Source organism: Bubalus bubalis, chromosome 4 (assembly GCF_019923935.1).
Source record: "Bubalus bubalis isolate 160015118507 breed Murrah chromosome 4, NDDB_SH_1, whole genome shotgun sequence".
Classification (NCBI taxonomy): domain Eukaryota; kingdom Metazoa; phylum Chordata; class Mammalia; order Artiodactyla; family Bovidae; genus Bubalus; species Bubalus bubalis.
The window spans coordinates 98106915-98131984 of record NC_059160.1 but is presented as its reverse complement, the minus strand read 5'-3'; the positions used below and the strand labels follow the sequence as shown (position 1 = coordinate 98131984).

The 25070-nt window shown below is 41.5% G+C and overlaps 1 long non-coding RNA gene across 2 annotated transcripts in view; it reads left to right on the top strand.

The window, feature by feature from the left end:
* LOC102398527 overlaps positions 1-21431 on the top strand; it is a 66200-nt gene extending 44769 nt beyond the window's left edge. For both annotated transcript variants that reach the window (XR_006550650.1, XR_006550649.1), the window contains 3 exons: positions 14649-15019; positions 16431-16593; positions 21375-21431. This is a non-coding gene — a long non-coding RNA (uncharacterized LOC102398527). The remainder of the gene's footprint in view (positions 1-14648; positions 15020-16430; positions 16594-21374) is intronic.
* Positions 21432-25070: the final 3639 nt, after the last annotated feature.

The window sequence follows — 25070 nt, the reverse complement described above, 5'->3', positions numbered from 1 at the left end:
ATAGCTTGAAAAAAAAAAACTGTTTTTTAGAAGCCTTTGGTTGTGAGAATGAATTGAGGTGATTACTAGGGTGCTTGTTTGGCCAGAGTCTTTGTTCCATTAATAAAATGGCAGCAGTCACTATGGAAGAAAAACACATTTTAATAAAAGGAAAGCAGCTCAAAAACACAATGCGCTGGCTCTAGTGGTCCTTAGGTTCTGGTAAATTAGGGCAATTGTCCCCAGTGCCCATGTATAGGGTGTGTGTGGCGCAGGCACGTGTGGGGGGGAGGGGCTATACTGCAGCTGGGTATCTGGAGGAGAAAAATCTCTCCAGCTGTTGCTGAACAGGAGTGGGGTCTGATTCATACATAATGCAGGCAGTCAGTATGCATGCCCGTGCATATTATCAGACATATATGTCGCAGAGGGAACAAATAGCCATTTTCCACCTCGAGTCCTTCTAGGGAGGATGGAATGAAAGGCCCTTTTGTTCTCTTGCGCACTGTGAAGGTGGGTGTGCGACTCAGTCCGCAGCTGGGCCTGGAGAGAAACCCTCCTCCTCTGGGGAACCCCCTTGGGCCAGGCTGGAGTGGAAATGGTTTGAAGCCTATGTTAATAAAGTATATATCTGATTATTAACTCACTTCCAAGGGAGGCATAAGCTCGCTTCTTAATTTCTCTTAGAATTTCATGCACAATACCATCAGAAATATGTATCTTAAGCTTTTTCATCACCTACTCTTTGAATCTCCTTCAGTCATCGTCATCAAGAAGAAATTAATTTCCGGCTTAAGTGAGGCAAGTTTTAGCTTCCCCAATGAACCAGACTTTACTTCCTGCTTTATCTTTTCCATCCTTTTCCTTTGGGTTGCACGTGCGCGCACGCGCACTCTCTCTCTCTCTCTCTCTCTCTCTGTGTCACAATAAGGTTATAATCTTAGAGCTGCTTTCCAAGCTAAACCTGCCTCCCCTCTTTCACTGAATTGAGAAATTGTACAGTGATATGTTTCGGAGATATAATGAATCTATATGGTGATATTTATTAGCTTCCTTGCCCCCTTTCCCTTTTTCTAGAATCTTTACTCTCTTCTTACTGCTTCTATCCACAGGGTATAGTAAAGACAAACATATTACATTGTAATTCTGATCCCAGGTCAGAGGTGACTGGTTTGGGGTTGGCTAATGAAGTGGGATATTTTTTTCCCCTTGGGACAAAGAAAATAAGCTGGTCTTTCTACTCAGAGCTGTAAAGTTCCAAAGATGTTGGCTATAATGTTTTCCACATGTGGCAAAGAGAAAGTGAATTCTTAAAGTTTTGTTGTCCGTGGTTGCAGTTTTTCTCTGAGATCAAGTAATATCTTTTCTTAGATTCCATGAAACATCTCAGTATCCTCATTCATAATAAATTATCGTCTAAGCTAGTTTGAATTGAGTCTCTGTCCCTTGCTGGGAAAAGAGTCCCAAGTATTACAGTAGTTATCTGTCAAAAGAAAGCCAAACTTTGTTCCTGGTGTGGGTCTGAGTTCCTCACTGAGAAGAGAGGCAGCACCTTACTTAAAGAAAAGACAGCAGGATTTAGTGCTAAAGCTTATTTTAAATTCTTGTTTTGTCTTTTGTCTAGCTCTGTGCCTTGGGTAAATCACTTAAGTTCTCTGATAATATTATCTCCCTTGCAGTATTTTTTTTTTTTTTTTAGGTTTAGAAATAGCACATGTAAAGTAGTAAGTCTATAATTGGTATCCAATGACTGGTAACTATACTCTAAAAATAACTAGTGCAATTACTTAAAAAGAATTCTTAAAAGTGTAAAACTGCAAAGCAGACTTTGTTTATTCAGCTCACATTTTTCTTCTTCCCCCTTGCCTCCTTGCAATAAGGAGTTCATGATCTGAGCTTGAGAGTCCCTTGGACTGCAAGGAGATTAAATTCTGAGTATTCAGTCCTGAGTATTCATTGGAAAGACTGATGCTGAAGCTGAAACTCCAATACTTTGGCCACCTGACGTGAAGACCTGACTCATTAGAAAAGACCCTGATGCTGGGAAAGATTGAAGGCAGGAGGAGAAGGAGACAACAGAGGATGGTTGGATGGCATCAGTGACTCAATGGACATGAGTTTGAGCAAGCTCCGGGAGATGGTGAAGGACAGGGACGCCTGGCGTGCTGCAGTCCATGGGGTCACAGAGTCCAATACAACTGAGTGACTGAACAACAACAACTTGTCTCCTTTCCTGCTTATCTCCCTTTCCTCTTTCCTTTTCAATTTATTTTCCTTTGAGAGAACCAGAGATTGTGCAAAATTTCAAGTGTTCATTCATTTGGTTGCTGGGAAGTAGCTAGAGAGTTAGTGTAGAGCTCTCTTTGAATGTACCTTCTTGCCAGAATAATTTTCTCAGCTGTTTCAGATCCACTGCTTCTGGGTCCAATATTTTCAATATAATCCTCTGTCTTTGGTTGGGGTACTCAAGGAGTCTGAGGCAGTGATGTACATACCCCGTGGTAACCTGGGGAGTGCTGTGGGAACACCACCTGTGGGTTCGTGAGCAACAGGATGGGGCAGGGGGAGACTCTGACCTGTGACGCAGGTGCCATTGGGGCCTCTATCCATCCTCCACCCGAGAAGCTCTAGTGCCAGGATGGCCCGTCAGAGTTGTCCCAAGTAGAGGCAAGACATGCGTGCCTGCGTGCTAAGTCATTCAGTCATCCCCAACTCCATGACTCCATGGACTGTAGCTCTCTGGGCTTTTCTGTCCATGGGATTTCCCAGGCAAGAATCCTGGAATGGGCTGCCATTTCCTTCTCCAGGGGATCTTCCTGACCCTGGGATCGAACCCAGGTCTCTAGCATTGCAGGCAGATTCTTTACCACTGAGCAATCTGGCAGTGGAGGCTTTGTGCCCCACCATCCAGGATGAATCCAGGCTGCAGACTGCATTCAGAAGAGTATGTAACCTGGGGCAATGCAGGGCCCTTTAAAGTCAGCAGCCAGCATTCTTAGCAACTGAAAGAATGGGTCCCTGGGTCTGAAAGGGTATACCTGACCTGGGCCTCACAGCATTCACCACTCTGTGAGTCAGGAGTGTGTCTTCAATCCATCACTGTATTAACAGGGCCTCCCTGGTGGCTCAGGGGTAAAGAATCCACCTGCCAATGCAGGAGATGCAGGTTCAATCCCTGTGTCAGAAGATGCCCTGGAGAAGGAAATGGCAACGCACTCCAGTATTCTTGCCTGGAAAATCCCGTGGACTGTGGAGCCTGAGGTGGAGTGGAGTTCATGAGGTTGCAAAAGGGTTGAATATGACTTAGAGACTAAACAACAACTAAATATTGACCAAAGGACTACTTATGCAATAGAGAAGTCAATTGTGAAAACATGCAAATAGCATATTTTTAAAACATTTCCCTTTGCTCCTTTAATCTCAGAGTATCCACTGGCTCCTATGGCTTGGAAAAGATTCTTAGTCATAGTCCACTACATGGAAAATATTCCTTTAGGCAAAAAGTGCTTGTAAGATTTACCAATTATAGTCTCACTTCCACTGTCCAAACGAGGTGCTAAAATCCATGTGTTGAGGCCATCACTTCTATTTTAGGATGGTGCATTTTAAATCTCTAAACAGACAGACCCCAGGATATGTATCAGTAATCTCTGTAATCCAATAGGGCACTGAGACAAGAGACCTGTGTTGTCAGCACAGGTTGGGAAAGGATTTGATGTACTAAAATGGATGAGGCATGACATTCAGAGCCTTTAATGGATGTAATGGATTAATAAAAAACAGAGAAGAAAATAGAGGAGAATTAAAAAATTTACCCTACTTTATTTTTTATCTCATTCAATAAACGATGACAGCATGCTTCATCATTTCTAATCAAGTTGGAAATAGATCTTTTTAGAGGACATTTGAATGATTCATTACAGGCTTTATTTGGATCCCAAAGCTGAGGCATTTACCCCTAAATGTTGTGGGATTTCCATACCCAGGATTTTGTTGAAGATTCAATTATTTTCCCACTTAGATGGGAATACCAGATCACCTGATCTGCCTCTTGAGAAATTTGTATGCAGATCAGGAAGCAACAGTTAGAACTGGACATGGAACAACAGTCTGGTTCCAAATAGGAAAAGGAGTATGTCAAGGCTGTATATTGTCACCCTGCTTATTTAACTTATATGCAGAGTACATCATGAGAAACGCTGGACTGGAAGAAACACAAGCTGGAATCAAGATTGCCGGGAGAAATCTCAATAACCTCAGATATGCAGATGACACCACCCTTATGGCAGAAAGTGAAGAGGAACTCAAAAGCCTCTTGATGAAAGTGAAAGTGGAGAGGGAAAAAGTTGGCTTAAAGCTCAATATTCAGAAAATGAAGATCATGGCATCCGGTCCCATCACTTCATGGGAAATAGATGGGGAAACAGTGAAAACAGTGTCAGACTTTATTTTTGGGGGGCTCCAAAATCACTGCAGATGGTGACTGCAGCCATGAAATTAAAAGACGCTTACTCCTTGGAAGGAAAGTTATGACCAACCTAGATAGCATATTCAAAAGCAGAGACATTACTTTGCCAACAAAGGTCCGTCTAGTCAAGGCTATGGTTTTTCCAGTGGTCATGTATGGATGTGAGAGTTGGACTGTGAAGAAGGCTGAGTGCTGAAGAATTGATGCTTTTGAACTGTGGTGTTGGAGAAGACTCTTGAGAGTCCCTTGGACTGCAAGGAGATCCAACCAGTCCATTCTGAAGGAGATCAGCCCTGGGATTTCTTTGGAAGGAATGATGCTAAAGCTGAAACTCCAGTACTTTGGCTACCTCATGCGAAGAGTTGACTCATTGGAAAAGACTGTGATGCTGGGAGGGATTGGGGGCAGGATGAGAAGGGGATGAGAGAGGATGAGATGGCTGGCTGGTGTCACTGACTCGATGGACGTGAGTCTGGGTGAACTCCCGGAGATGGTGATGGACAGGGAGGCCTGGCGTGCTGCGATTCATGGGGTCACAAAGAGTTGGACACGACTGAGCGACTGAACTGACTGGCTGACTGAACTGACTGACTGACTGATGACAGTAAAAGTCATTGGGTACTTCTATTTACGTTTTCCAAGACTTTTTTTTTTTTTTTTTTGCTACCACCATGCCTATCTAAACAACTGGTCAAATGACTAAGTTTAGAGTAGGAAGAAACATTAAGTTGACACCATGCTTTCCAAAAACTGTGTCAATAAGAAAATTATACTTTTAAGTTAACCATATAGATTTATGTACTATGGTAGATATTTGTAGGCTTGGATGCCCAGAATTTTATTTTATTTTTTTCTTCTGGAAACTACTGGCCTTCTAATCTCATCCATTTGGGTGTATAAGGAATACAAAGTTTTTACACAACCATGCCCTGCCTGTGCAGTAGTTGACTGTTTTCAGTATAAGCATCTGAGCAAGCAAGGTAGGATCAAAATGTTTTCTCATTCCAGAATCAAAAAGACTGGGTTGAGGGCAGAGAAGTCAGACTCTCATTGGCTGTGGGACCCTCCAGGTATAAACCTTGGGGGCCATAGATGGCTTGGTTCCTGTACTATAAGGCAGAGGTTGCCAACCCCTCAGCCATGGTCTATGGTCTGTTAGAAATCAAGCCGCATAGCAGGAGGTGAGTGGCAGGTGAGTGAGCAAAGCATCATCTGCATTTCCAGCTGCTCCCCATCACTTGCATCACCACCTGAGCTTTGCTGTCTGTCAGATCGGCAGTGACCTTAGATTCTCATAGGAGTGTGAACCTCACTATGAACTGCACGTGTGAGTGGTCTAGGTTGTGGGCTTCTTATAAGAATCATCCTGAAACCACATCCCACCTACTCCTGCCCTACTCCACCCGACCTGGGTCTATGGAAAAATCGTCTTCTATGAAACTGGTCTCTGGTGCCAAACAGGTTGGGGACCGTCCTCTGCTGTAGAGCATGCCATTGTGCACAGAGAAGGAGAGAAGAGAGAAAACAATAGATGGGGATGAAGAAAAAGAGTGGGCAGTGTATAAACACCTATTTCTGATTTTTTCTAAAGCTTTAATCAATCCCTAACTTTTGCAAAGTTTGACCAATCAGCCTTTGATTACTTCAAATAGCTCAGTATTCTTCCCATGAATACATTTTGCTGCCAGTTCAAATTATATTCCTATCATCTGTGATTAAATAACAGTTATATCTAAATAAATATACATACAATATAAACTGAAGTTTCTTTTCACCTGAGACAATTGGTGTGTTAGTTTCTTAGGGCTGCAATAACAAATAACCGGACACGTAGTGACTTAAAACCAAAAACTTATTCTCTCACAATTCTAGGGGCCAGAAGCCCAAAATAAAGCCATGAAAGGAGAATTCTTTCTTGTCTCTTCCTGCTTCTAGCAGCTGAAGGCGTTCCTTACTTTGTGGTGGTTTACATGTTTCTGCCTGTGTTATTAGTATCGCTCGATCTAAGTTCCTGTGACTCACCTGTCTCTCTCTTAGAAGGACAACAGTCACTGAATTTAGGACCCACTTAAATCCAGGATTATCTTATCTTGTGATCCTTACCTACATCTGTAAAGACTCTTTTTTCCAAGTAAGATCACATTTACAGGTCACTTCCTGGTGAAATTACGGTTTGAGAGATCACTAATTCAACTCAATACAATTGGTTCTCAAAGCAAGGGTAATTTTTCCCTCCAGGGTCATTCTGTCTGGAAACATTTTTGATCTGCTCTACTTGTGTGGGTGGTGGTATGGAATATGGGAGACATTCCTGGCCATAGTCAGGAATGCTGCTCAACATCCTAAAATGCACAGGACAGTCCCCTACAACAAAGAATTTTCTAGTTCCTAACGTCACAAGAGAGCTTGCCAGGTAGCTTAGTGGTAAAGAATCTGCTTGCCAATCCAGGAGACATGAGTTTGATCCTTGAGTAGGGAAGATACCCTGGAGAAGGAAATGGCAACCACTCCAGTATTCTTGCCTGGGAAACCCCATGGACAGGGGAGCCTGGCAGATTACAGTTCATGTGGTCACAAAAGAGTCAGCCATAACCTAGTGACTAAACAACAGCAGCATCGTGAATGGTTGAGAAATCCAGCTTTACACCCATGACCATTGTGGTAACAAACCAACCTGACTCATATTGACTAAAATAAGTACTAACTAAATACTGAGACTGACCTTACAGAACTGGCTGTCTATCACTGAGGGGAGTCATTATGACATAATGTAATTAAAAAAAATTGCACTAATATAAGTGCTATGAAGCAGAATAGTCACCTAATTATTTTATGTATAGTTCTCAAAGATCTTTTATATGCTTATTACCACAAGCTTAAAGTGAAAAAGTGAAAGTCACTCAGTTGTATCTGACTCTTTGTGAATCCATGGACTATACAGTTCATGGAATTTTCCTCCAGGCCAGAATACTGGAGTGGGTAGCCTTTCTCTTCTCCAGGGGATCTTCCCAACCCAGGATTGAACCCAGGTCTCCCACATTGCAGGTGAATTTTTTTTTACAACTGAGCCACCAGGAAAGCCCTCTACGAGCTTAAAATGAGTATTTTTCATATTTTAATCTTTCTGAAACCTTAATGTATATAATGTGTACATTTAAAGTTTGCATTCAATGTGGCACTGATTCATTATTAAATTGATGATGCTTCTTAAAATGTATGTTATCTTAGAATCAAAGACATATTATCATTGTTTATATTTTCCTTCTAAAAAGCACTGAAGTGGATAGATAGAAAATACTAAGTTCTTTTTTTGGTACAAATTGGAAGGCCTTGTGCAAGATGTATTGGATCAGAATCCCTGGAAGCAACATTTTAACAGGTTTTTCAAGTGATTCACCTTTAGATGATCCAGTAGTTGTTCACCCTTCAGACTTGGAGTAATAAGAGGAAAATAAGAATAAAACACTAGGTTTGGAGAGAGAGTTTTAGTCTTCCACTAATACTCTGATCTTGGGTAATCTAATTAACCTCTCTGGAAATTATTTTCTTCATTCAAAAGTGGTTCTCAAACTTCTGTGTGCATTGAGATCAACTTGACTGATGCAAATATTATCTCCGAGAATCCATGAGTCTATAATGATATACATTAATAGATGAATAGATAAATGGGAGAGAAGAAACAGCTCTACCTTACAGTAGAATGCCAGCTAGTACATATGGAAGGAACGGTAGTTTAGGTAGTTAGAACAGGAAAAAGGAGTCCAAAATGGCAATGGCTAAAAGACAAAGAAAGGAAAAAGCCTGTGAAAATGGAACAAAAGAAAATCCATGGACTGGAGTGAGAACCTTAGGTGGAACAAACATGCCCCTTTCCTAGCTAGCTCAATTTGCATAGGACAGGCTTAGGGGAGAGGAGACAAAACCGTATAAAAAGAGGAAGCCAAGCCGAACTGGGGCTTCTCCTTTGGGGTCAGCCAGCCCTCACGCCTCGAGGGTGTACTATCCTTTGTTTGTGGAATAAAACTCTGAGCTGCAACAGAGCTGTAACACTGGCCCGCTGTTTCAAATCTTTGCTGCGGTGCGACAGACCTGAGATTATTAGAGTTAGAAAATCATCAATAAATGCTGTAAATAGTGGTAAAGATTTGATGAAGAATGGGATATTTATATACTTTCAAATTATTTATTAATTACAAAGGAAAAAATAGTAACTCTATAGTAAATAAATCTGGCAGACACCAACTTAGCTGAGTGACCAAAGCTAGTATCACCAAAATTAGGATGAAGTGACATGACGCATCAAGAAAAACACAATGGTGCTTGGGTGATATTCCTCTCAAAATGTACAACCTGAATTTAACTAAGAAATCATCAGACAAACCCACACTGAAGGACATTCCACTAAATAACTAAAAGTGAAAGTGAAAGTCACTCAGTTGTGTCCAACTCTTTGTGACCCCATGGACTATACAGTCCATGGATTTCTCCAGGCCAGAATACTGGAGTGAGTAGCCTTTCCCTTCTCCAGGGCATCCAACCCAGGGATGGAACCCAGTTCTTCCACACTGCAGGCAGATTCTTTACCAGCTGAGCCACAAGGGAAGCCCCAAAATACTGGAATGGGTAGCCTATCCCTTTTCCAGCAGATCTTCCCAATCCAGGAATTGAACTGAAGTCTCCTGCATTGCAGGTGGATTCTTTACCAACTGAGCTATTATGGAAGCCAAGAAACTAAAATGTACCCTCAAAAAATATCAAGGTCAAGAAACACAATAAAAACTAAGGAGGTCTTCCAGATTAAAGAGACATGAAAACTAAATACAATGTATGACCCTGGATAGGACAAATGACAAAATGTGAGTAGGCTTTGTGGATTAGATAATATATAGTAGTGTATTAATATTAAATTCCCTGATTTTGATCGCTAAAGTGTAGCTATGTAATAGAATTATCTTATTCTTAAGAAGTCCATACCAAAGTATGTAGGGGTGAAGGGATATGATTTCTGCAATCTACTCAAACAGTTTTGAGAAAGAAAAAATTATCTCTCTCTTCATCATCTTCTTTCTACCTAGACGGAGATACTATAATGAAGCAAATTATGCCAAAATGTAAAAACTAATTAATCTGGGCCAGAGAGGCGTCACTTATACTGGCCTTGAAACTTTAAGTAGATATCAAATAAAAAGTTAAATAATAACCTGATTCCCACTCTTTCCTCATTTTCAGGAGATGAATACTGCCTCTGTATGTCCTGGAAAGAATAAAGGCAAAAAGAGACTAGGAAGAGTAATTGATAGAGTTTAGTTGAAAGTTTTTTTTTCCTGATAAAAGATTTTTAAAAAATAATTTTATGTATGTATCTATTTTTGGCTGTGCTGGGTCTTTGTTGCTTCTCGGGCTTTTCTCTAGTTGTGGCAAGAAGGGGCTACTCTTCCTTGCAGTGCGCAGGTTCCTCGTTGAGGTGACTTCTCTTGTGAAGCATGGGCTCAGGACTACAGGCTCAGCAGTTGTGGTACAACGGCTTAGTTGCTCTGTGGCCATGTGAGATCTTCTTGGACCAGGGATTGAACTAGTGTCTCCTGCATTGGCGGTAGATTCTTTATCACTGAGCCATTATAGGGAAGCCCCTTGACTAAATATTTTTATTTATTTAAAATTTTTTGGGAGGTGACTGGCATACTCACTATCAGAAATTGAGTTCACATGCCAGGAAGGATGGACATCAAATGCCAAGAGCAGAGCTTTGAGGGAAGCTCTTCAGAAATGTCCTGCAGCAGGGCTCTCATGCTATAATGTGCATAAAAATCCCTGGGGACCTTGTGAAAAGGAGATTCTGATTCAGTAAGTCTGGAGCAGACTGAGATTCTACATTTCTAACAAGCTTCCAAGACGCTGCTGTTCTGAACACTTTGAAAAGCAATTCTGAGTTCAGAGTGTCATCAAGTCTACCACTTGATTTTGTTGTTTTATCGGACGCTCAGCCACACCCATGTCCTTACCTGCTGTCTTCAGCAGAGTTGAGCCGTTGCAATGGAGACCATTTAGGCGACTACCCCTAAAATGTTTATTACCTGACCGTTTTACAGAAAAAGTTTGAGGACCCCTGGTTTAGCTTGATTAAAAATGACAGAATCTGGAATCAGGATGAATGAGTTTGCATTCTGGCTTTGCCTTCCAATAAACTTTCTGCCTTGGGCCACTTTCTCAGAGTCAGTTTCCTGTTTAGGGAGGGGAGAATAATAACAGTACTGGTTTCACAAAAACTTTTGAAAGATTAAGCAAAACAATGCAGGTAAAGAATTTAGCATATAAATGTAAGTGTGCCTACAATACCTGGGGAGATGGTTAAAAGTCTAAATTCCTAGGCTCCTCTTCCATTGTTCGGATTCAGGAAGTCTGGGGTCGGGCCTGGTAATATGTGTTTGAAACACGCTTCCCAGGGGATTCTCAGGCAAGTGATTCATAAAGCCACACTTGGAGGAGAACATCCAGCAAATTCTTGTGTTCACTGCATGCTCCTGACCACTCCCCTCATGTTTCCTCCTTCCCTTCCTCCCTCTTCTCATTTCTTGGTCATGCCCAGGCAAGTGAAGGGCTGCCCTTTATCTCCTCTGCCTCCAGGAGCTCTAAATCAACCAGCCCTTCCAGCCAAGTTTGCTCTCCCACTTGTGCCCACAGTTCCAGCTTTAGACTTTTGTTTCTAACTTATCAATCACTCTCTGGAATGGACCTTTTACTCACTTCATGCTCAGAATTCCTTTTAGATGATTATGATTTTAACCTCCTTCCATATCGGTTCTTGCCCTCTCTTGACTCCTTTTTTTTTTTTAATTATTATTTATTTGGCTTTGCCAAGTCTTAGTTGTGGCATTAGGGATCTTTAATTGCAGCATGTGAACTCTTAGTTGCATCATATGGGATCTGGTTACCTGACCAAGGATTGAAATGGGGCCCCTGCCTTGGAAGCACTGAGTCTTAGCCACTGGACTATCGGGGAAGTGCCCCTTGACTCTCTTAACACAGTTCAGTTCAGTAGCTCAGTCGTGTCAGACTCTTTGCGACCCCATGAATCGCAGCACGCCAGGCCTCCCTGTCCATCACCAACTCCCGGAGTTCACTCAGACTCACATCCATCGAGTCAGTGATGCCATCCAGCCATCTCATCCTCTGTCATCCCCTTCTCCTCCTGCCCCCAATCCCTCCCAGCATCAGAGTCTTTTCCAATGAGTCAACTCTTCGCATGAGGTGGCCAAAGTACTGGAGTTTCAGCTTTAGCATCATTCCCTCCAAAGAACACCCAGGGCTGATGTCCTTCAGAATGGACTGGTTGGATCTCCTTGCAGTCCAAGGGATTCTCAAAAGTCTTCTCCAGTACCACAGTTCAAAAGCATCAATTCTTCGGCGCTCAGCTTTCTTCACAGTCCAACTCTCACATCCATACATGACCACAGGAAAAACCATAGCCTTGACTAGACGGACCTTTGTTGGCAAAGTAATGTCTCTGCTTTTGAAAATGCTATCTAGGTTGGTCATAACTTTCCTTCCAAGGAGTAAGTGTCTTTTAATTTCATGGCTGCAGTCACCATCTGCAGTGATTTTGGAGCCCCCAAAAATAAAGTCTGCCACTGTTTCCACTGTTTCTCCATCTATTTCCCATGAAGTGATGGGACCAGATGCCATGATCTTTGTTTTCTGAATGTTGAGCTTTAAGCCAACTTTTTCACTCTCCACTTTCACTTTCATCAAGAGGCTTTTGAGTTCCTCTTCACTTTCTGCCATAAGGGTGGTGTCATCTGCATACCTGAGGTTATTGATATTTCTCCCGGCAATCTTGATTCCAGCTTGTGTTTCTTCCAGCCCAGCGTTTCTCATGATGTACTCTGCATATAAGTTAAATAAGCAGGGTGACAATATACAGCCTTGACGTACTCCTTTTCCTATTTGGAACCAGTCTGTTCCAGTCTGTTGTTCCATGTCCAGTTCTAACTGTTGCTTCCTGACCTGCATACAGATTTGCAGCTGCGACCGGGCACTAAGCGCGGGTGGCTGCAACCAAGCACACTAAGCGCAGCCAAGAGGAGCTACCCCATGTCTGAGGTCAGGGGCAGAAGCTGGGAGGACCCCATGACCGAAGGGCGGCTGCCAAGAGGAGTTACCGCACGTCCAAAGTCAGGGGCTGCGGCAGGGAGGAGCTACCCAGTCTCCACGCTTGAGGCCAGGGGCAGCGGCCAGGAGGGGCTACCCCACGTCCAAGGAGCGGTGGCTGCACGGGCGCAGGAGGGCCTAGACGAGCTATCCCATGTTGAAGGTCAGGAAGGGTGGCGGTAAGGAGATACCCCTCATCCAAGGTAAGGAGCAATGGCTGCACTTTGCTGGATCAGCTGTGAAGAGGTACCCCACGTCCAGGGTAAGACAAACCCAAGTAAGATGGTAGATGTTGCAAGAGGGCATCAGAGGGCAGACACACTGAAACCATACTCACAGGAAACTAGTCAATCTAATCACACTAGGACCACAGCCTTGTCTAACTCAATGAAACTAAGCCATGCCCGTGGGGCAACCCGAGATGGGCAGGTCATGGTGGAGAGATCTGACAGAATGTCACTGGAGAAGGGAATGGCAAACCACTTCAGTATTGTTGCCTTGAGAACCCCATGAACAGTATGAAAAGACAAAATGATAGGATACTGAAAGAGGAACTCCCCAGGTCAGTAGGTGCCCAATATGCTACTGGAGATTAGTGGAGAAATAACTCTAGAAAGAATGAAGGGATGGAGCCAAAGCAAAAACAATACCCAGCTGTGGATGTGACTGGTGATAGAAGCAAGGTCCAATGCTGTAAAGAGCAATATTGCATAGGAATCTGGAATGTCAGGTCCATGAATCAAGGCAAATTGGAAGTGGTCAAACGAGATGGCAAGAGTGAATGTCAACAACTAGGAATCAGGGAACTGAAATGGACTGGAATGGGTGAATGTAACTCAAATGACCATTATATCTACTACTGCGGGCAGGAATCCCTCAGAAGAAATGGAGTAGCCATCATGGTCAACAAAAGAGTCCGAAATGCAGTACTTGGATGCAATCTCGAAAACGACAGAATGATCTCTGTTGTTTCCAAGGCAAACCATTCAATATCACAGTAATCCAAGTCTCTTAACACAGTGCTCTGCAAATTCAACCTGGTTGTGACCTAGACTCATTTCTTAGCCGAGACTTGACCATCATTTAGTTGGAGGAGTTGGTAGGGACCACTGAGAGTGGGTGAGTGGTTCCTATTGTCATTGCTGGAAAACGGTTGATGGAGCAACTGAACATCTGGTCCACAGGGATCTAAGAAGGTTATTGTCATTTCCAAACAAATAGTCTCTTCCTTTGAAAGTACTTGACCCTGGAAGTAGCATATTCAAAGTGTTTTGAAAATCAGTGTTATTCCTATCCTACCGGAAAACATATATTCACTAATATAACAGTGGACTTTGCAGGTTTCTCAACTGCCTCCTTCACCCCCACTGACATCTCACACACAAAAAGAATAAAGCTTCACTAATCTGAACAGATTTTAATGTTTCTGAAGAAAGTTATGAAATGAATATTAGAAGTCTTATTTACCACAATTTCTTAAGAATGTTTTTACCTGTCAAGAATTCAGGGCAATCTAGTAATTTTCATTATGTACCAGTAATTAGCTTAGAATTTTTAACAAAATCAGACACAATCTTTCTGAGTAGCCTCGAATTACCCTTTGACATCTCAATTACTGGAAGAACAAAAGGAGTCACTTCTGAAGATATAGTTAAAGAGTGTTAGAGCTCATTTCTGAGCTAATTGAAAGTCATATTTTAGTATCTGTTTTACAGTTTATAAATTCTATTCTCGATTTACCTTTGACCCCTGGTTAGACTATTCTCAGGATGTGATATTTTTATCCCCTCATCTACAAACTATATCAGGTGGAATACTTTGCTTAATGAAAGTCTGAGAAATTTTGGAAATGCTTTGGGAGGTTTTTTTTTTTTTTTTTCTCATAAAGTAAAAGAAAAAGTCATATTTGTTTCACCTTATTTCCAGTCATAGAGATGGTTGTTGCTTTAGTTTGAGAAAATGAGGCCTTGAATATAGATACAAATTATTTTTCAATTCTCTTAATGAAGCAGAAATGATATTTGGCTGCGATTTTTATATTATCCCTTTTTAGCATAAGATGTGGTCATTTAGTACTTCCCTGCTGGTGCAGTGGACAAACCGTGAAGCAACGAAGCCTGTGCCACAACCTCTAAACCTGGGAGCGGCAACCACAGAAGCCTGCATGCTCTGGGGCCTAGGAGTGATGACTGACGAATCTCTGCGCCACAACAGCTGAAGCCTGTGACCCTAGAGCCTGCTGTCTACAACAAGAGAAGCCGTCACAATGAGAGGCCCATGCTCCACATTGTAGAGGGGCCCCTGCTCTCCACAACTAGAGCAATGAAGACCCAACACAGTCAAAAGGAAATAAATGTATACTTTTAAAGATGTGGTCATTTAACTTAGCCTATGCGGAGCAAGGAAGACCCAGCACAGTCAAAAGTAAATAAATATATACGTTTAAAAATGTGATCATTTAACTTTTTTAAAAATTTTTTACTTGCAGCAGCATGTTGAACGGGAAATTTACTCTCTTCTTCTTTATCTGGATCCCTCTCACCTCATTCTGTAGGTATAGAACACATCAGGCATTGAAGTAGAAGTGTATAAAGATGAAAAGTTGAAAGAATAGAGAGAGCATGTTACAGATGATGAGGGCTTAAGGAAGAATTTAGACTGTATCTGCAGTTTTTTTTAATCATGAAAACAAAATATGAATAAAATAGGGGGAAAAAATCAACATTCTTTCCAATCTAAGAGAAAAACTTGTTTATCACAGCAACGGTACCATTTTTTGATTACCTTTTGCCAGGTGATGTGCTAAACAGTTCATCTGCTCACTCATTCATTCACCTTTTCAGTAATTAGAAAAATATTTGTTAAGCCCCTACTCCATGCTTTATTCTTACTACCAAGGAGCTGGGGATGAAACAAAGTTTCTTCTCTCATAAGAGAAGACTTTTTTTTTTTTTTTAAGCTTAGTGGCTTTAAAAAAAAATCATGAATTTAATTTATTTACTCATTTTTGGCCATCCTTCAAAGCTTGCAGAATCTCAGTTCCCGTCAGGGATCAAACCCATGCCCTCCACAGTGAAAGCTTGGAGTCCAACCATCGGGCCACCAGGGAATTCCCAAGACATTTGAATCTTGGAAGAGAGACAGTAAGCCTAGAGGCAAATATACAATGAGTTAAGTGAGATATAAAAGGGAGTAGAGAGAAAGGATGGTTAAGAGGATCTTCTTGGATAGGTCATTCAACAAGGGCTGTTTAATAAACTGGAGTTTGAACATAGATCTGAAGGCAGTAAGAGAGGGACCCTGAGAATATCTAAGGGGGACAAGTGTTCTAGGCGAAGGGAAGAGGAAATGTGAAAGTGCCTGCATATTAGAGAGTTAGTACGGCAGCCAGTGTGGTTGTAAGGCAGTGAAGAGGACGGAGAGTGGTAAGAAGTGAATCAAGGAAGTTGGTAGAGGGTAGATCATATAAACCTTGATAAGCATTTTGGAATAAACAGGAAAGGAGGAAAGCCATTGGAAGGCTTTGAACAAAGGATGGACACAATCTGAGTTAAGTTTAAAAGGATCATTAGGTTGATATATTGAGAAAAACCTGTAGAAACACAGAAGTAAAAACAGGAAACCTAATTACAAAAGGTTTGTTAATTATAAGTCTAGATTGAAAATCAAAGAGATTGCCTACCTATTTACCAAATTGTTTTCTCTTCTGTAGTTTTCCCAACCTCCCTTGCAGTTAAGGATGACCCTCCCTAGGACTAATGAAATGTGAATAATAGTGATGTACACCACTCCCAGGCCTGACCCACAGAACCTCCATGCTCTTTTGCCTCTGCAGCTTTGATGCCAGTATTGAAGGTCAGAGTCACAACAGTGAAGGAGGCTGGATCCCAGAATCACTCCAGTGACATGCCCATTGATCAGGAGTGCAAAACAAGCATCTTTGGTGTTAAATTTCTGAGATATTCCAATGTACCATCAGATATTACCTAAACTAAATGGTAAGTCATTTTCCCTTGGATCAAGGTGTGAGAGGTGAAGCCAATGAGGAGTGCTCAGATTCTACATATATTTAGCACAGTAACAGGATTTTCTGAGAATTTAGATGTGGTAAGAAAGTAAGAGAGGAGCCAAGGATATCTGCATGTTTTTGCCTTGAGCATTTGAAAGAAGGAGCTGCCATTTGTTGAAATGGAAAAATTGGAGGAGAAATAGCTCTGTAGGGTGGAAAATCAGGAGTATAACTTTGGACATGTAAGATTGTGATGGGACTTCCCTGGCAGTCCAGTGACTACGATCTGAGCTCCCTTTGCAGGGAGCCTGGGTTTGATCCCTGATCAGGGAACTAGATTCCACATGCCTCAGCTAAAGTTTCCACAAAGTGTTAGTCACTCAGTCCTGTTTGACTCTTTGCTACCCCATGGACTGCAGCCTGCCAGGCTCCTCTGTCCATGGAATTCTTTAGGCAAGAATACTGGAATGGATTGCCATTCCTTTCTCCAGGGGATTTTTCTGACTCAGCGATTGAACCCAGGTCACCTGCATTGCAGGCAGGTTCTTTACCATTTAGACCAAACTATTAGGCTTTGAGGGCTTCCCAAGTGGCAGTAGTGGTAAAGAACCCATCTGCCAATGCAGGAGACATAAGAGATGTGGGTTCAATCCCTGGGTTGGGAAGATCCCCTGGAGCATGGCATGGCAACCCACTCCAGTATTCTTTCTTGGAAAATCCCATGGACAGAGGAGCCTAGCAGGCTACAGTCCATAGGGTCACAGAGTCAGACCCAACTAAAGCAACTTAGCATGCTCGCACAGGAGGCTTAGAGCCCAAAGGAAGAACACTGCAACTAAGGGGAAGCCCATGCCATGACCTCTCTGTTTGCTGTTTGCCACTAGGCCTTATTTTTGGATCTGCCATCAACTCTTTAGTAGGGGTTCAATTTTTACCTTTGTTCTGCATGGAGAGAGACCTTGAGACTATTCTTAAGTGAGTGAAAGTTGCTCAATCATGTCTGACTCTTTGCAACCCCATGGACTCTACAGTCCATAAAATTCTCTAGGCCAGAATACTGGAGAGGGTAGCCTTTCCCTTCTCCAGAGGACCTTCTCCACCCAGGGATCAAACCCAGGTCTCCCACATTGCAGGCGGATTCTTTATCAACTGAGCCACCAGGGAAGCCCTGAGACTATTCTTAAGGTGCCCTGGAGAATAGAGTGAGAAGTCACCCGTCCCACACCGCTAGCCTCAGGACCTCTGGAACTTGTCTTCCATGGTGGGGAGGGCTCTCCAGAGTCAGCTCCGATGGGAGAGGGTTCCAAAATGCACCCTAGAGGTCCCATTTTCTCAGGAGTAGAAGCAACAACAACGAAAATTAAAAAAAAAAAGGGGGGGGGGGGAGAGAGACAAGCATCAACTAGATAAAGGAAAACTGACCTAAGTGCAAGAAGGAACTTTCAATGTAACATCAGAATGAAAAGACCAAGCAGAAAAACAGAAGGGAAGATTTTATTTACATAAGGAAAATCAAATTCCATCTAGTCCATCTGACTATAAGCAAAGTTCAAAAGCAGAAGGCTTTTTGTAATAAAAAAAATTCTGTTGTGGTGCTATTTACATTTGACACTGACTTTTAAAAATCATCAAACATATGCAAAAGAAGAGAGAAAAGTATAGTAAATCCTCAAGGACCTGCTATTTTTAAAGAAAGAAAGAAAAGACCTTCCACTTTGGAAATGGAAATGTGTCTAGGACTCCTAAATTTGCTCATATTTAGGGAAAATTCCACTTAGATGATATCTGCAACAAATAATTTGTGGTTGCAAACATTAGAAATCCTGGAGAAGGATATGGCAACCCAATCCAGTATTCTTGTCTGGAGAATTCCATGAACAGAGGAGGTTGGTGGACTACAGTCCATGGGGTTGCAAAGAGTCAGACATGACTGAGTGACTAACACAATGTTAGAAATATACTTCCTTTCTCATTCTTATCCTCCAAATTTTAAAACTGAAATGTAATTGACATAACATTATATTAGGTTCAGGTATACAATATAATAATTTGACATTTGTATATACTGCAAATGATCCCACAATATGTCTAATAAACATCCATCACCACACATAGTTACTTTTTTTTTTTCTTCTTGTAATAAGAACTTTTAAGATCCACTCTCTTACCAACTTTCAAATATACTATACAGAATTAGCAACTACAGTTACCAGGCTGTACAGCACATCCCCAGGACTTATTTTATAACTGAAGTTTGTACCTTTTGGTTTCCGTCACCCATTTTACCCCCCTTCACCCCCCACCTCTGGAAACCACCCCCATTTTCCCCATTTCTGCAGAGCAAAAGGAAAGCATCCAAGTAGGAAGGACTAACTCTGAAGCTAATGCAGGGTTAGGCTACCATTCTGCATTCAACGTACAGCTGTTCACTGTGGTTCCTCTCCTACCATATGAGGGCAATTAGCCAAGTCATTCTGGAATTCTTTTTTTTTTTTTTTTTAATTTAATTTTATTTTTAAACTTTACATAATTGTATTACTTTTGCCAAATATCAAAATGAATCCGCCACAGGTATACATAATTGTATTAGTTTTGCCAAATGTCAAAATGAATCCGCCACAGGTATACATGTGTTCCCCATCCTGAACCCTCCTCCCTCCTCCCTCGCCATACCATCCCTCTGGGTCGTCCCAGTGCACCAGCCCCAAGCATCCAGTATCGTGCATTGGACCTGGACTGGCAACTCGTTTCATACATGATATTTTACATGTTTCAATGCCATTCTCCCAAATCTTCCCACCCTCTACCTCTCCCACAGAGTCCATAAGACTGTTCTATACATTCTGGAATTCTAAAAGAATTCTAGTCCTTTCCTCCCAAGCCTTCTTTAAGGACTAAACTTTGAAGCAGGTTCTGAGAATCCCTGTTTCAGCTGTGCTCGCTCTCTTGTATTCTAACACATTGAGCCCTTCTCCTTCTTCCTTTGTTTAAGTAAACTCTTCTTGCTTCTTTTAAGTAGGCAAATGATAATAACAGCTGATAACTACTGAAAATTGACTGCTTGCTGAATTCTTTAGGTGGATTTCCTAATTTAATCCTCACACTAACTCTATGAAGTACTATTATCAGCTCCATTTTGCTGATGAGGAAAATTGAGACATGGATGGTTGATTATCTTAGCTAAGATTTAAAATTTATGAAAAGTGGCTGGGTTACATTTTGAACCCAGGCAGGATGACTCCAGAGTGTAAGCTCTTAGATATAATATCACAATATCTCCAATATATGAAAGCACATGGCTCCACACTTAATTAAAAGTCAATAATAACTAGTAAACAACAGGTCTATCTACCTTGAAATAATTTGCTTCAAACTTTTTCTTTTTTCTTTTTGTTGGCCAACTCTAAGCTTTTGGTTCTTCTTATTCAAGTTTATAGTCCAGTCCCATATAGGCTGTGATAAGTGTGTGTGTGTGTGTTCAGTCATATCTTTCTGTGGCCCCTTGGACTGTAGCCCTCCAGGTTCCTCTGTCCATGGAGTTTTCCAGGCAAGAATACTGGAGAGTGTGGCCATTCCCTTCTCCAGGGGATCTTCTCAATACACTGATAAGCTTCCAATGGATTATAGTTTTGTTGCTGAAGTTTAAAAGTTTTTTAACAACTTTATTGAGATATCTTTAACATATAGTATTCTTGAAATTGAACTAAATATTAACATTATTTTGAATCTAACAGTCAAAAAACCTAAATATAATTCTTAGTGAAAATGAATAATCAATTCATGGCTCTCCTTTAACAGATAAGAAATTGGTTACCCTTGGAGCATCTGCTCTCATTCATTTGCTGTTTTTTATGTCACATATCTCCAGTTCCAGTTTTCTAAAAACGTTCCTAGTTTGTTAGCTTTGATGACAAAAATGCAGACCATTAATTTATCAAATAGTTTTTGATTGACTACTCGGTGCTCATTAGTCTTTCACTGGCGAGACAGTGATGAATAAGCACAGCCTATGACTCAAACTAATGATACCAGTTCAGTGTGCAACATGCTGAGGTCCAGACACAGCTCTTAAGGATTAGAGTAGCACAAAGCAGAGAGGGAAGGGAAGGACATAATCTATTCAAGGACGGAAGACTCAAAACAGGGTTTAGAGAAGAGGTGCCTTTTTCTTTTTTTTTTGTTTTATTTATTTGTTTGTTTTTGGCTGTGCTGGGTCTTCATTGCTTCATGGGCTTCTCTCTAGTTGCAGCAAGCAGGGGTTACTTTCTAGTCGAGGTGCATGGGCTGCTCATTGCCATGACTTAGAGATGACTTCTTTTAAAGGTAGAGGCTTTTCTTTAATTGAAGGATAGTCAAGTACTGATCAAAAGGTGGTGGCTGGTTGTGGGTGTATAATCATGGGGGTACATTCCATGATTGGAATGTGATGAAAAGGCATGGAAACCAAAGGACTTGGTGTGTTTACAGCACCATGAATATTTTAGTTGGGCTGGGACACCACATTCCAAGTCAGAGGTGGTAGGAAGAGGAAACTGGAATGGTAAAGGGAGGTCAGCAAGTGCTTAGGAAAGGCTGTGGATGAGATGCTGGGACTTTCCACTGCTGATACTCATAAACGATTCTAAAATGACACAGTGACATGACCCTTGATGTTTAAGGACAGTATCAGCAGTGATCCTGGAGTATGGAGAGATCAGTTATGTTGGATGCCAAGTCTAGGCTTGGCATAATTTTCTGCATTTATGGTGCTACAGATGATCCTTTTCATAGGACTGATGCTGATGCTGAAGCTCCAATACTTTGGCCACCTGATGCGAAGAGCCAACTCATTGGAAAGGACCGTGATGCTGGGAAAGATTGAAAGCAAGAGGAGAAGGGGCAACAGAGGATGAGATGGCTAGATGGCATCACTGACCCAAGGGACATGAGTTTGAGCAAACTCCAGGAGACAGTGAAGGACAGGGAAGCTTGGCATGTTGAAGTTCGTGGGGTTGCAAAGAGTTGGACACGACTGAATGGCTGGACAACAGCAACTAAGGTAATCCTTCGCAAGCTAGTATTTACAGTGGGGTCAACATTATGTATTAGATTCATTTCCTCATGACGCAAAACACCACTTTCAGTATGTGTTAACAAACAATATAGGTGTCTTCACATGTGAGAAAAGAGAATCAGACAGATGACTCCGTAAGAAAAGTTGAAATGAAAGAATAAGACACACCTGAAGAGCTGCATGCCAAACCAAGCCTTATTGTTAGTAACTCCATGAAGGGACCATCTCAGGCCCTCAGAGATTGTAATTTCAGTTTTGGGGAACTTCAGAATTGTCTAACACTGTTTAAGAGGTGGATTAAATCATTATTCAACATTAAATTCTGTCCTAAGTAATGACACCCTCATGCCATTTAATGACACTAAGGTATATACATCCCTTCTTGTTTCTCTTTAAAGTTATTTATCTAGCTAAAGGAAGCCATTATTTCCTGAGCTAAAAGAAAAAAAGATGAATGGGCTTTCATCTTAGGAAAAAGTCCATTCTTATTCTAAATCCTAGCGAAGGAGTCCTAGGAATGGCAAGAAACTGTTTGTGCATCATCTTTCACCTGCACACTAACTTCTCATAGATTTAATGATAAACCAACTATTTCTTACTGCCAACTTTTTAACAGAAACATTCATGGTTAGAAGCACTTTATTACGGTGTCAAGGGAGTTCTATGGGTAAGAAAAAATAAGTTTTTCTCTCTATTGGAACAAAGCTGAATTGTGTTTGTGGAAAATTACACAGAGATAATCCTATATTGCACAGCAGAAAGAGAGATGTAGTCATGTGCCAAGACTGGAATTATGAGATCAGGGATTGAAAAGAGTGAAAAGAACTTAGACAGCTGCAGTAGGCAGCAGTGGGGACTTTGACTTTGACATTCCCCATGGTACCTACATAATGGAGTTTACAGTAGAATGAGGTTATACTATAGGGAAGAAGCATGAAAGGAATAATTAGAAGACCTGTGAGGATGGGGGCAGGATGAGGAAGGGCAGAGATCTTGGCTGAAAATATACATGTGCACAGCAGGGCTAGAAGAAGCTGGAAATTTAGAAGGCAGATTGCTGGTAGGTAGCAGAGGAGGAGTATGAAGTGGGTAGGTCTCTTTGGAGAAGGGATTGAATAGGATGAAAAATGCAAGTGTGTATGGATTCAAATCCACCCTGGCAGATGAGAGCATGTTTGTGGGCAATGGAGCAGGTTCCTCTTCTAGAGGTGCTTTCAGAGAGCAAAAGAAAAGTTTCCTGGAGGCTGGTTATCAAAGGGCTTAGATTTAGGATTCAGCTTCAACTGATGTTTATTGAGGGCCAGACATCTTGCAACAGGTTTTCAAATAGCTCAACGAACTCATGAAATTTTTGTAATAATCCCATGAGGTACATATCAAATCAAACAGGTTTACAGATTAGGAAACTGAGTCTCAGAGAGGTTAGGGGACTCACTCAAGATTAAAGAGATGATAATTTGAGGACTGGAGGTCCAACCCAGGACACTATCCTAGCTGAGCTGGGTGCCTCTCCTGTCCGCTCTCTGATGGAACTGCCTCTTCTTGTTCCATTCCTGCCCTGGGATTCAGTAAAAACAGAGGCTGTGAAATGCACATGGTCAGAGTGACTGGCAAGGATGGCTCTCTCTTTGCCAAGTCTCAGGAAGCATGTCAGAGCCAGAAGGCAACTCCCAACAGGGCCAACTTGGGAGAACTCAGGCAGATTAAGAGATGAGTTACAATCCAGGGAGTGTTCAGGTCCCAATTTGGGATAAATGTACTTGCTGGCTCAAATCTTCTCCCACCTCTGCTGCTCTTGGAATTTGAGCTACACTCAGATGTAACTCTGAGAGCTCTCTTGCACATAAGCCCAGAAACTGAATGTCAAGAAACATAATTTAACAAATATTGCTTGCTTAAGAATATATTACATTTAAAACCCTCAGAGTGGGAGAAAATAATAGCAAATGAAACAACTGATAAAGGATTACTTTCCAAAATATACAAGCAGCTCATGCAATTCAATACCAGAAAAACAAATAACCCAATCAAAAAGTGGTATGAAGACCTAAACAGACATTTCTCCAAAGAAGACATACAGAAGGCTAATAAACAAATGAAAAGATGCTCAACGTCATTCATTATTAGAGAAATGAAAATCAAAACTGCAATGAGATATCACCTCACACTGGTCAAAATGGCCGTCATCAAAAAATCTACCAATAATAAATGCTGGAAAGAGCATGGAGAAAAGGGAAACCCCTGCACTGTTGATGGGGATGTAAATTGATGCAGCCAATTTATTGATGGATGACATACATACTGATAGAAGAGAGTACTGATATTCCTCAAAAAACTAGGAATAAAACTACCACATGACCCAAATCCCACTAGTGGGTATAAACCCTGAGGAAAACATAATTGAAAAGGACACATGTACCCCAATGTTCATTGAAACACTATTTACAATAGCTAGAACATGGAAGCAACCTAGATGTCCACCGACAGATGAATGGATAAAGAAGCTGGGGTACATAAACACAATGGCATATTACTCAGCCATAAAAAGGAACATATTTGAGTCAGTTCTAATAAGGTGGATGAATCTAGAGCCAATTATATAGAGTGAAGTAATTAAGAAAGAGAAAAACAAATATCATAATTAATGCATATATATAAAATTTAGAAAGATGGTACTAATGAACCTACTTGCAGGGCAGCAATGGAGACGCGGACATAGAGAACAGACTTGTGCACACGGTGGGGAGGAAGGAGGAGGGGGCATGAATGGAGAGAATAGATAGAAACATAAACAGTGCTATATGTAAAATAGATACCCAGTGGGGATTTGGTGTGTGACTCAAGGAACTCAGACTGGGGCTCTGTGACAACCTAGAGGGGTGGGATGGGATAAGAGATGGGAGGGAGTTTCAAGATGGAGGAAACATATGTATACCTATGGCTGATTCATGTTGATGTATGGCAGAAACCAACACACTATTGTAAAGCAATTATCTTTCAATTAAAAATAAGTAATTGCTTTATTCAAAAAAAAAAGACTAATTAGCATTTAAGAATTAACTTTGGCCTGGACCTAGTGGTCCAGTGGTTGAGAATCTGTCTGCTAGTACAGGGGACATGAGTTCAATCCCTGGTCTGGGAAGATTCCATATGCTGTGGAGCAACTGAACCCATGCACCACAACTACTGAGCCTAGGTGCTGCAACTGTTGAAGCCCGTGTGTCTAGAGCCTGTGCTCTGCAACAAGAGAAGTTACTGCAATGAGAAGCCTGCATATCGCAACTAGTCCCAACTAGTGAATAGCAACAGCTTGCTGCAGCTAGAGATGGCCCGCACATAGCAACAAAGACTCAGTTCAACCAAAAAAAGAAAAAGAATTAGATCCGGCCTGCACCAAGCTGAATCAAGTTTGT